Below are 11,579 nucleotides of genomic sequence, written 5' to 3' on the forward strand. Positions count from 1 at the left end.
AAAAGAAAGGAAGGAAGGAAGAAAGAAAGAAGAGGAAGAAATGTTTGGGCTCACAATTCTGGAGTTTTACTCCATGATCCATTGACCCTGCTGCTTTGAACCTGTGACAAGGCAGCCTGTCATGGTGGTAGAATACAGACAGTATTGCAAACCTGTCGGCTTCAACATAAGACAAGAAGCAAAAAATAAGAAAGGCCAACATTCTATAATCTCCTTCAATGACATGCCCCCTCAGTAATCTAAAGCTTTCCCATTATGTGGTGAGATCAAAGCTGGGTGTCCTGCGTCGTGGAGCTTGGAACGGCTCATTAAAAAAAGTGACCATGAAGAACAACGAAACCTCAGTGGATTCCAAATCCATTAATAGTTTTTGTGGTGATATATTGTGTCCCCCAATATACTGTGCATCCTAATAAACTTATCTGGGGTCAGAGGACAGAACAGCCACTAGATAGACATAGAGGCCAGAAAATGGTGGCACACACGCCTTTAATCCTATCACTTGGGAGGCAAAAATCCATCCAGATCTCTGTGAGTTCAAAGCCACATTGGAAACAGCCAGGCATGGTAACACACGCCTTTAATCCCAGGAAGTGAGCCTTTAATCTCAGGAAGTAATAGCAGAAAGCAGAAAGGTATATAAGGCATGAAGAACAGAACTAGGGCTGGTTAAGCTTTTAGGCTTTTAGCAGCAGTTCAGCTGAGATCCATTTGGGTGAGGACTCAAAGGCTTCCAGTCTGAGGAAACAGGATCAGCTGAGGAATTGGCAAGGTGAGGTGGCTGTGGCTTGTTCTGTCTATCTGATCTTCCAGCATTCACCCCAATAACTGGCTTCAGGTTTGATTTTAGTAATAAGACCTTTTAAGATTCATGCTATAAATTTTGAAGTAAAGACCATCCATGGAAGCAAATCAATGGACTCTGGAATATATCTGGACAGCAGTTATAAAATGGATTACCCTGAAATGGGTGTATGTATAATAATTAATAATAAGAACTTTCATAAAAGCACTGGAATGACCCCTTGGTCTGGTACTGATGTCGATGCAGCCAAACTCAGAGAGACATCTATGGGCCTGAAATACAATGTCCGGAATAAGAATGATCTTACTCGTGAAGAAATTGTGGAATTGATGGATGGGGTTTCTAAAGAAGATCACAGCAAAAGGCGACTATTGCCAAAGCTTAACTGGAAAGCCCAAATTCTTCATCATCTAGGCTGGATGGAGTACAGCGTACGGAGCTGAACTGTGGCATTGAGACAGACAGTGGAACTGACAATGACATGGCGTGCCAGAAGATACCCATGGAAGCCGGCTTCCTATATGCTTACTCCACGGCACCTAGTTACTACTGCTGGACAAATTCAAAGGACGGGTCCTGGCTCATCCAGTCACTTTGTGCCGTGCTGAAACTGTATGCACACAAGCTTCAGTTTATGCACATTTTTACTCGAGTTAACTGGAAGGTAGTGACAAAATTCAAGTCCTTCTCTCTTGACTCCACTTTTCACGCGAAGAAGAAGATTCTGTGTATTGTCTACGCTCACAAAAGAACTATACTTTTATCACTAAGGAATTGATTGGGGGTTTATTTCTCTTTGTTTTGTTTTGTTTTGTTTTGAATGCCAAATGAGGAAACCGTTTCAGGGAGACTTTACTTCCCTCTCGTTTAAATCAAATCTGATGTTCCAGATGGCACTTTGAACCATCACACTGCCCTAGCAATGCAACCACAGTGTGGCTACCTCAAGTTCAACATCAGGTAGTTGAAATGGAATTTAATTAGGAGCAAATAAATGTCAATGAGGGTACTATCATAATAGAGGAAATTACAAATTTACCCTTTTTACAATTAGCAAGATTTGCTGATACTATGAATTTTAAAGTAATTATGAAGAAATTAAACATGATTTTATACCCCCTATACACACTAAGAATGTCATTCTAGTTTTTGTTAAACTATAGAAATGATGGTATCAAACGATACGTCTTAGAACTTGAATCCTTGGGCAGAGTCAAAGGCTTGAACCTTTATTTTGGAAGTAATGTATGGAAATGAAGCGTTGGACCACCAGTAGCATTCATTATAGCTGCTGGTTTTGTGACTTGTCCTGAGCATGTATTTGTTATTTTAAAAAAATCATGTTTTATTATTGAAAAAAATCGAGTATTTATGTGAGAGGAAACCGTGAGTGAATTTGGTTGACTCTTTGAAGGCTTCCATACATCAGTAGAGGACATGAAGGCAAGGTGCGAAGTCTACCAGCGTTTGTTTCTTACTTCTTCTTATACAAATCAGGTTAGTTTTACAGACCAGCAAAATATCTAGAGGACGGTTATGGAACAGCCTCCCATTGTTAATTGTTAGAATGAAATAAAGAAATTCTGCAGGAACATACTAAAATACCAGCTATGAAATAGAATGTAAGGTGAGGAGAAATGAATCCACTGTAATTGGAGAAAAATGGTTTGAGCCAGAGCAGAGACATGGCAGCATCAGCCACAGGCACAGCTTCAGAAAGGACTGCCAGCCATGCTCACTCATTTGTGTGGATGATGTCCCCAAGGTCCAAGTCACCACATGAGAAAGTGAGCCGGTTCAGAAACTTCTGAGAAAGGGCTTCCCCAAAGTGGTGAGAGTCTTGAGAAAGATCCCGGAACTCCATGTGTAGAGTCTGTAAGCATGCTGAGTTTTCTGGTGAAGTTTACAATAGAAGGACACCAATGGTGACATTGTCACCAGAAATGAAAGGACCATGGCACACAGGACTTGGGAGACATCTAGTCGCAGGCCCTGCAGCCCACATGGGGAGCTGCAGAATGGAGTCCGGCCGTATCCGAGAGGCTGTGCGCCAGGCTTTTCCTCATTCATGAAGATGCTGAGCCATTGCTGGCTAGCTGGATGTGTCCAGCATCTCACATAAGCTTCCTTTTTGCTCAAAGAAAGGAAGGAACTCACATTTATGATGGGTAGATTATTGTTTAGACTGGATCTGTAAACTCTAATTAAACGTAAAATGCGATGATATCTTAAAGTGTGTTCCCATGTGTCAATTTTATAAAAGTTTGTTGCCTTTTTATTTCAAAACATAAATTCAGATTTAAAATTAAAAAAAAAAAAAGATTTCCCATTAGGCCCTAACTTCTAAAGGATTCACCATTCCCTAGTAGCACCCTTGTAGATCAGCATCTTCAGCATACAGACCTTTGGGGGTCACTAATCCAAACCATAGCTCTGTGTGTGTGTGTGTGTGTGTGTGTGTGTGTGTGTGTGTGTGTGTGTGTGAAAGAGAGAGAGAGAGAGAGAGAGAGAGAGAGAGAGAGAGAGAGAGAGAGAGAGAGAGATCTTAATGTTAAAATGTAATTCTTACTATGGATCAAGATAAAATTTTGTTGGAAAGCAGATCTAATGGAGAGGATGGGGGGGTATATAAGGGAGGAGGGGGGCACTTAGAATGTCACCTACAACTAGAAATTACTAAACAGTTGATGTGCTGTTTGGGAAGGCTGAGTTAACTCCAGGATGTTTTGTTCTGTGTAGTTCCAGCTCATGTAGATTCAAAATTAATGCAAATGCTGTATCTAAGGGATCATGTGGCAAATATGAAGGCTGTGAAATAATGAGAAGCTCTTTGGAATTCATTTAGTATGAACATTGTAGAACAGGGTCAGGAAAACTGTAGGGACCCAGAAAGTGGGGACGGGGCTGTGCAATGTCATTGCTAGGCAAGATGAAGCCATTGCATCCTGAACTCTTAAGAACAAGGGATTACTGTAGTAGGTCTGCACAAGAAGAGGCCCATCAACAGCCAGACAAGGATAGAAGAGGCACTTGAGAGTGGGGAGTACTACTTCACATTATGGAACTATTTCCTACAGATAGATTCAAGGAAAGGTAAAGCCAATCCCTTCAGTTGTATGCTTAGTGGTGACTCTCCCAGGCTCCAGTGAATGATCCCAATCCAATCACAGAAACCTAGTCATTAACCTGGCCTATGGACAGGTAAAGGGTTGTTAGAGGTAGGAGAGAGGTGACAGAGAGAAAGAGAGAGAGAGAGAGAGAGAGAGTTCCTACAATGCATTATAACATATATAAAATTGTCAAGTAACAAACTTCATTAAAATATATAATTAAATTTTAATTAGGTTGAGAGAATCCAAATAATTCATTTGTGCTCATAGAGTAACTAGTGCAGCCAACTTTGGAAACTGAACTGAAGTCTCACTGTTACACAAAGGTCTACACAAGGGCTGGAGAGATGGCTCTATGGTTAAGAGAACTGGCTGCTCTTCCAGAGGTCCTGGGTTCAATTCCCAGCACCTACATGATGGTCCATAACCAGCAGCGCCAGGCACACACATGGTACACAGACACATTTACAGACAAAACACCCATACACATAAAATAATAATGATGATAATGATAATTGTAATTAGTACTAATAATAATCTTAAAAGTCAACACATACTCTTTCACACAAACACAGACATCAATACCCCAGTTTTCACACTCCCTGTCACAAACCACTTCAGAAACTTCCAAGAATAGGAAGGGAAGGATGAGAACTTAGCAGACAAAGGGCAAGGCCAATGGTGATGCTCTAACCTCCCTGTGAGATCAGAGCCTATGATTTCACCAGTAGAGATCAGTTCTCACGCCACCTTGGGATGTCCAAGACTAGTTTAACACCAGAGTAAGGACCATGGAGTGTAGAACCAGTCTTCTCTTAGAAGCAAGGTACTACAGGGTCAACTTGGGCCTTCTCAGTCACCCAGGAATCCTCACTCCATTTTAAAGTAGCTTTCAATTTATCAGCGTCTCAGTAAACACCAAAAGAACTTGAGACCATGTACATCAAGTAGCATACCAAGAGAACTTCTCTAATGCTAAACAGTAGTATTGTTATGTTCCAGCCGCTTCTGAACTAGAAATAGGGCCATGAAATTTTAATGAAAAGGGCCTTTTAATTCATACAAAACTTCCTGATTGAAAAATGAGCCCTCTGACTTTCTACAGAAGCACACAGGAAGCAGACCATGGTTGCCATCTTAGGAAGCAAACAACCCATTACAGTACTGACAGTACTGTCTTAAGGATTCTTTTTTTTTTTTTTTTTTTTTTTTGGTCAAACACCATACATTTTTTGCATAACTCAACAACCTTCAAAACCAAAAAAAAAAAAAAAAAAGTCTCTGATCCATTCTGAGATCACTTTCTAAGCTCTGATCCTGTCAGAGAGGTAGATAAGTAAAATTTCATACAAATCTTGTAACGAAAATATTCCAGCCCCCTTCACGCCTCACCTCTGGCTGATCTTGACAAGAAGACTTTCCCCATAGGAAGTGCATGGAGTAGGAATGTGGAAAGAGTTACAAAGTTTTTACTCAACTATTGGTTGTTTTTCACTCTTTGGGTCTTTTGGGAGGCCCACCATCCCGCTCCCAAGTAAATCACACATGGAGGCTTATTCTTAATTATACATGCTCAGCCTTAGCTTGGCTTGTTTCTAGCCAGCTTTTCTAAATTTAAATTATCCCTGTCTGTCTTTTGCCTCTGAGATTTTACCTTTCTCTATTTCTGTATACCTTTTCTTTCCTTCTTATTCCATGTCTGGCTGGGTAGCTGGGTGGCTGAGTGACTGGCTTCTGAAGTCCTCCTCTCCTCCTTCTCTTGCTCATTCTTTCTTTCTTCCTACCTATCTTTTCTCCTGCCTCACTATTGGCCATTCAGCTCTTTATTAGACTACCAGGTGTTTTAGACGGGCAAAGTAACACAGCTTCAAAGAGTTAAACAAATGCAACATAAAAGAAAGCAACACATTTTTGTATCATTAAACAAATATTCCACAGCATAAACAAGTGTAACACATCTTAAAATAATATTCTACAACACTCAACCTTTCTGCCAGCTCTGGGAAATTAATTGGCTATGAAATATATATAAATGAGAGTGGCTGTTGTATTATTCATCAAAGATTTAACAGACTTTTAAACTCAATTGCACCTAGTAGATCATGGGACATTTTATTGTTAATGCTGTAGCAACACTGACAAAATAATAAAATAGATTTTTAAAAATTGTCTAGAAAAGAAGAAAACAAAGAATGAATAAGCGTTTGATGTTGATTTCTAGACCACAAAGTAAAAGGTGTAGCAAGTTTCTCTTAGCCCCTCGTACTTATGATTTTAAATCAGCAGCTCACTCTCCAAGGATGACTTCCTCACCTGGGGCTCCTAAGGAGAAGGGTAAAACTGTTGGGTATCAAACCTTGGACAAATGGCTGAGGTACCCATTTAACATATCAAAGCAGACACTGACTGCCAGGTTCTCCCAGCATCCCTCAGTTCCTACTTGTTATAGGATATGGCTGACATACCCTACCCACTACCCCAAACTTCTCCAGCCCAGGGGCTGGGATGCCCTTGCCTCAGCTACCCTTCTCTATATAATCCAGATACACAGGTTCTTTTTTCACCTCCTGGCCTCTTGGTCTTTTGGGCTCCTGGTTCTCCCCTCTCTCCTCCCCCATCTCCTCTCATGGTCCAGATCAGGGTTATTGTGACACCAAAGCAGGAAAATAAACCTTGCAAATTAAGAGTTCTGTTTGCAGTTAAGAATAAGTTCCTGAAAATCTGCCAGTTCTGATTGGAACATGAGGTGAATGTCTCCTCTCCCAGCCTGAGGAGGACCCGTTCCCTGGCCCAAGCCCACCCATCCCCCTGTAACCTCAGCAGCTCCCTGGGGCACAGAATCCACCAGCTCTGGTCAGACCAAGAGGACCAAGAGCTCTGACAGGACCAACAGCGGCTCTCTGAGACACAGAATCCACCAGCGCTGATTGGACCAAGAGCTCAGATTGGACCAAGAGTGGCCCTCTAAGAAACAGACACAGCCAGCACAGAGTGAACCAAGAAAAGTTCCCTCAGACACAGACACTTCTTACACCTATTGGAGGAAGAGATGAGGAGACACCAGTGCAAAAATACATACAACAACATAAAGAGCAATATGATACCACCAGAACCTAGTGGTTCTATGACAGCAAGACCTGAACATCACAACTTAGAAGAAACAGAAGAAAGCAACCTTAAAAATAACTTCATGCCGGGCGGTGGTGGCGCACGCCTTTAATCCCAGCACTTGGGAGGCAGAGCCAGGTGGATCTCTGTGAGTTCGAGGCCAGCCTGGGCTACCAAGTGAGTTCCAGGAAAGGCGCAAAGCTACACAGAGAAACCCTGTCTCAAAAAAAAACCAAAAAAAAAAATAACTTCATGCAGATGATAGAGGCCTTCAAAGATGAAATGAAAAATTCCCTTAAGGAAATTGAGGAAAAGACAAACAAAAAAAATGGAAGAAATCAATAATTCCCTTAAAGAAAACCAAGAAAAAGCAATTGAATAGGTGAAGGAAACAGTTTATGACCAGAAAATTTAAATAGGAACAATGAAGAAGACACAAACCAAGGGAATGCTGTAAAAAGAAAATCTGAGTAAATGAACAAGAACTACAGATGCAAGCATAACCAACAGAATACAAGAGATGGAAGAGAGAATCTCTGGCCTGGAGGATACAATAGAGAAAATAGATTCATCAGTCAAAGAAAACACTAAAGCCAAAAAAGTCATAACACAAAATGTCCAAGAACTCTGAGACACTATGAAAAGGCCAAACCTAAGAATAATAGGGATAGAAGAATGTGGTGCATTTACCCACCAACCCCACAGCTCCCCAGAGTTTTCTTGAGTGTGAGCAGCAGGAAATATTAGATAGAAGGATTTAGATCATGGAGAGAAACAGATAGAAAATACAGCATAGCCACAAGAGGACCTGGAACCTATTCCAACGAGCCCTGACTGTCTCTGCCCCAGGGTATTTATAGAGATGCCAAGGGTGTGGAGCAAAAGACCTCCCCCCAGCACAGCCAAGTGCAGACCATCGCAGACACCTGCACCCAGGCGTATGGTCCTAATCATCCTCTATGCAGACCTAATGGGTAAAGCCACAAGGAACCTGAAAAAGGGCTACCACAGAAGAAGGAGAAGAATACCAACTCATAGGCACAGAAAATATATTCAACAAAATCATAGAAGACAACTTTCCCAACTTAAAGAAGGAAATAACTATGAAGATACAAGACGCTTATAGAACAACAAATAGATGAGACCTCCAAAAAAAAGTCCCCTCACTACATAATAATTAAACCACTAAGTGTACAGAATAAATAAAGAATATTAAAAGCAGCAAAGGAAAAAGGCCAAGTGACTTACAAAGGCAGATCCATCATAATAACACCTGACTTCTCAATGGAGACTCTGAAAGTCAGAAGGTCCTGGACAGATACAATGCAGACACTAAGAGACCATGGATGCCAGCCCAGACTACTATACCCAGTAAAACTTTCAATCACCATAGATGGAGTGAACAAGACATTCCAAGACAAAACCAGATTTAAACAATACCTATCCACAAATCCAGCCCTATAGAAAGCACTAGAAGGAAAACTCCAACCTAAGGAAGTTAGACGCACCCAGGAAAACACAGGCAATAGATAAGCCCACAGCAGCAAATCCTAAAGAAGGGAAATATACACACACTACCACCAAAAAATAACAGGAATTAACGATCACTGTTCATTAATATCCCTTAATATCAATGGACTCAATTCATCTATAAAAAGACACAGGCTAAAAGAATGGATATGAAAACAGGATCCATCCTTCTGCATAAAAGAAACACATCTCAACTTTAAAGACAGACACTACCTCAGAGTTAAAGGCTTGGAAAAGACTTTCCAATCAAACGGCCTTAAGTAAGCTGGTATAGCTATCCTAATATCTAACAAAATAGACTTCATACTAAAATCAGTCAAAAGAGATTGAGAAGGACATTACATATTCATCATAGGAAAAATCCACCAAGCTGAAGTCTCAGTTCTGAACCCTCAGTTCCAAATACAAAGGCACCCATATATGTAAAAGAAACATTACTAAAGCATAAAACACACATCAAACCCCACACACTAATAGTAGGAGACTTCAACAACCCACTCTCACCAGTGGACAGGTCTGCCAAACAGAAACTTAACAGAGAAATAAGGGATATAACAGATGTTATGACACAAATGGACTTAATAGATATCTTCAGAACATTCCACCCTAACAAAAAAAGAATATAACTTCTCAGCATCCCATGGAACCTTTTCTAAAATTGAATACATACTCAGACACAAAGAAAATCTTATCAGATACAAAAAAAAATTGGAATAACCACCTGTATTTTATCAGACCACAATGGCTTAAAGTTAGATTTCTACAACAACAAAAATTACAGAAAGCCTATAATCCCATGGAATCTGAATAATGCTCAACTGAATCACCAAAAGGTCAAGGAAGAAATAAGAAAGAAATTAAAGACTTCCTAGAATTCAATGAAAATGAATGTACGACATACCCAAACTTATGGGACACTATGAAAGTAGTGCTAAGAGGTAAATTCATAGCACTAAATGCCCACATAAAGAAGTTGGAGAAATCTCACACTAGCGATTTAATAGCACATTTTAAAACTCTAGAACAAAAAGAAGCAAACTGACCGAGGAGGAATAGATGCCAGGAAATAATAAAATTGAGGGCTGAAATGAATAAAATAGAAACAAAGAGAACAATACAAAGAATCAATGAAACAAAGAGTTGATTCTTTGAGAAAATCAACAAGATAGAAAAGCCCCTATCCAAACTAACCAAAAAACAAAGAGAGAACATCCAAATTAACAAAATCAGAAATGAAAAGGGAGACAAAACAACAGACAATGAGGAAATCACCAGAGAATCATCAAGTCATACTTCAAAAACCTGTACTCCACAAAACTGGAAAATCTAAAAGAGATGGAAAATTTTTTGGATAGGTACCACATACCAAATTTAAATCAAGACCAGATAGACAATTTAAATAAACCAATAACCCCTAAGGAAATAGAAACAGTCATTAAATTCTCTCAAGCAAAAAGAAAAAAAAAGGCCAGGAACAGATGGTTTCAGTGCAGAATTCTACCAGAATTTCAAAAAAGAGATAATACCAATACCCTTCAAACTGTTCCACACAATTGAACAGAAAAAAAAAAACACCGCCAAACTCTTTTTATGAGGCTACAGTTACCCTGATACCCAAACCACACAAAGATGAAAGAGAACTACAGACCAATCTCCCTTGTGAACACTGATGCAAAATTACTCAATAAAATACTGGTAAACCAAATCCAATAACACATCAAAAAAATCATCCACCATGATCAAGTAGGCTCCCTCTCATGAGATGCATGGATGGCTCAACATATGAAAATCTGTCAATGTGATGTACCATATAAACAAACTAAAAGAAAAAATACATGATCATCTCATTAGCTGCTGAAAAAGCCTTTGAAAAATCCAACACCCCTTTATGATACAGGTCTTGGAGAGATCAGGAATATGAGGAACATACTTAAACATAATAAAAGCAATTTACAGCAAGCCAACAGCCAACATCAAATTAAATGAAGAGAAACTCAAAGCAATTCCACTAAAATTAGTAACAAGACAAGGCTGTCCACCCTCCCCATATCTATTCAATATAGTACTCTAGTTCTAGCTAAAGCAATAAGACAACAAAAGGAGATCCAAGGGATAGAAATTGGAAAGGAAGAAGTCATACTTTCACTATTTGAAGATGATATGATAGTATACATAAGTGACCTCAAAAATTCTATGAGGGAACTCTTACAGCTGATAAACACCTTCAGTAATGAGGCAGGATACAAGATTAATTCAAAAAAATCAGTAGCCCTCCTATACACAAATGATAAATGGGCTGAGAAAGAAATCAAAGAAACATCACCCTTTATAATAGCCACAAATAATATAAAGTACCTTGGGGTAACTCTAACTAACCAAGTGAAGGACCTGTATGATAAGAATTTTAAGTCTCTAAAGAAAGAAATTGAAGAAGATATCAGAAAATGGAAAGATCTCCCATGCTTATGAATAGGTAGGATTAACATAATAAAAAAGACAATCTTACCAAAAGCAATCTACAGATTCAATGCAATCCCCATCAAAATCCCAACACAATTCTTCACAGACTTTGACAGAATAATATTCAACTTCATATGGAGAAACAAACAACCCAGAATAGCCAAAATAATCATGTACAATAAAGCAACCTCTGGAGGCATCACCATTCCTGACCTCAGGCTCTACTATATAGCTATAGTAATAAAACAGATTGGTATTGGCACAAAAATTGACAATTCCAATAGAATCAAATTAAAGACCCTGACATTATTCCACATACCTATGAACACCTGATATTTTGAAAAAGAAGTCAAGATCATACAATGGAAAAAAGGAAGCATCTTCAGCAAATGGTGCTGGATGTCAACCTGTAGAAGACTGCAAATAGATCCATATCTATCACTGTGAACAAAACCCAAGTCCAAGTGGATCAAAGACCTCAACATAAATCCAGTTACACTGAACCTGACAGAAGAGAAAATAGGAAGTAGCCTTGAACGCATTCGTACAGGAGATCACTTCTTAAA

General features: G+C 39.4%; 1 pseudogene; it reads left to right on the forward strand.

Moving 5' to 3' along the window:
* The first annotated feature begins 323 nt into the window (after positions 1 to 323).
* Positions 324 to 1,575, forward strand: LOC121821902 (caspase-3-like; annotated as a pseudogene).
* The last annotated feature ends 10,004 nt before the right edge of the window (positions 1,576 to 11,579 follow it).

The sequence above is a fragment of the Peromyscus maniculatus genome, chromosome 13 (genome assembly GCF_049852395.1).
Source record: "Peromyscus maniculatus bairdii isolate BWxNUB_F1_BW_parent chromosome 13, HU_Pman_BW_mat_3.1, whole genome shotgun sequence".
Taxonomy (NCBI): Eukaryota; Metazoa; Chordata; class Mammalia; order Rodentia; family Cricetidae; genus Peromyscus; species Peromyscus maniculatus.